Consider the following 2,009-nt stretch of genomic DNA (forward strand, 5'->3'; position numbering starts at 1 on the left):
CTTGTGGAAATTTCCCAGGATTGCAACAGAAGCTAAGTATCAACAGAGAGAGATACCCTTCCAATTGAATAAACTTCGAGAGCAGCACAATGAGCCAGGAGCAATCTGGGAAAACCTACTCCATGTGAACAAATCCTGTCTCTTTGGGGAAAACAATAGCTGTCCGTCATAGTAGAATTCCCTTGGTCAATCAACACTCCTGGAGAGAGTGCATTTGCTCTCACAGACACATCAATACACTGCAAGAGATTTTTCAGACAGATAAACAAAAACACAGCATTCCAAATACACAGAACATCCATGAGAACTGGGTTTTCTGACTCTATTTTGCAGCCATGAATTCCAAGGACTATCAAAGCCAGAATTCAAGTCTTAAAATCATGACTTTCTGGCCTACCATGGAAGAATTTAAGGATTTCAATAAATACATTGCTTACATGGAATCTGAAGGTGCCCACCACGCAGGCCTGGCTAAGATAATCCCACCCAAACAGTGGACAGCCAGACAGAACTATGACGATGTGGATGACATCCTCATAGCCAGTCCTCTGCAGCAAGTAACTACTGGGTGGACAGGTGTCTTTTTGCAATACCATAAAAAGAAGAAATCCATGACCGTGGAGGAATATCACCACTTGGCCAACACTGACAGATATCGCACTCCCACACACCGGGATGTAGACGATTTGGAGCGAATGTATTGGAAGAGCCTCCTATACAATTCTACCATTTATGGGGCTGGAGTATGTGGCTCCTTGTTTGGTGAAACACTGAGCATTGGAACCTCAGACAACTGGGGACGATCCAGAATCTGCTGGAGCAGGAGTGTGGCGTTGTCGTCAAAGGCGTCAACACCCCCTACCTGTAGTTTGGCCTGTGGCAGACCACTTTTGCTTGGCACACAGAGGACATGGACCTGTACAGCATCAACTACCTGCACTTCGGGGAGCCCAAAACGTGGTATGCGGTGCCCCATGAGCCCGGAGCCCGCCTGCAGAGACTGGCCAGGGAGCTTTTCCCTGGCAGTTCCAGTGGCTGTGCGAACTTCCTGCAGCACAAGGTGGCCCTCATCTCACCCAGCGTCCTCAGGGCGAACGGCATTCCTGTTGGTCGGATCACCCAGGGAGCAGGCGAGTTCATGGTCACATTCCCTTACGGCTACCACACTGGTTTCAATCATGGTTTCAACTGCACGGAATCCATCAACTTTGCCACCCTGCGCTGGGTTAATTATGGCAAAGCTGCTTCTCAGTGCCGCTGTGGGGAAGCCAGCATCACGTTTCCCATGGACGCCTTCGTGCACATTCTGCAACCCGAGCGCTATGAGCTGTGGAAACAGGGCAGGGACCGCACCTTAGTGGACTACGTGGCGCCCACAGCACTGACCTGCCCGGAGTGGGCGGCCTGGAAGGAAGCCCAGGGACGTGTGATGGTCAAGGGATGTCTGCGGTCCTTTAAGCCACGCAGGGCCAGGCGTCGCTCTCTGACTCTGCCTGCAGACAGTGGGCTTGGGGGCTCTGCACTGGTGTGTCCTCGTCCCACACCCCACTTCGGGGCAAGCAGCTCTGCTGTGCAGCCTGAGGCCCCTGCCTTCATGGGCAGCAGTCCTGCGGGATTCAGCATCTCCCTACTTCCCACCTGAGTTCCATCTGCCCAGTAGCTCCAGTCTTCACCAAAGGGGACTTGTACTAGGCATCCTCGGGACTCTGATGCCCATCAGCAGTCCGTGAAGTCCAGGGCCAAGAGGCACTCATCACGCACATTTATACACCTGCCCACTTAGCCACTGCGTGAGGATCGACAATCAACAGATGACTCTGGCCCTCAGAGTTTTGAGATCCAGCATGCTGTTAAAGCTTCTTCAGCCCTTGGGACCCCCACTGAATGCTGATTCTCTGATGCACCCTGCCCCCTGCCTGAAGTCACTGGAAAACATCACAGTGAATCTCCCGGACATGCTTGTACTGAGTCCTCCTAATGGGTCTTTGACTTCTAGAACATTCTCCAGC

At 52.2% G+C, this 2,009-nt stretch overlaps 1 pseudogene; it reads left to right on the top strand.

Annotated features, from left to right (window-relative positions):
- Positions 1–335: 335 nt before the first annotated feature.
- Positions 336–1,642, top strand: LOC142461057 (lysine-specific demethylase 4D-like; annotated as a pseudogene).
- Positions 1,643–2,009: the final 367 nt, after the last annotated feature.

This window comes from Tenrec ecaudatus, chromosome 11 (assembly GCF_050624435.1).
Source record: "Tenrec ecaudatus isolate mTenEca1 chromosome 11, mTenEca1.hap1, whole genome shotgun sequence".
Classification (NCBI taxonomy): domain Eukaryota; kingdom Metazoa; phylum Chordata; class Mammalia; order Afrosoricida; family Tenrecidae; genus Tenrec; species Tenrec ecaudatus.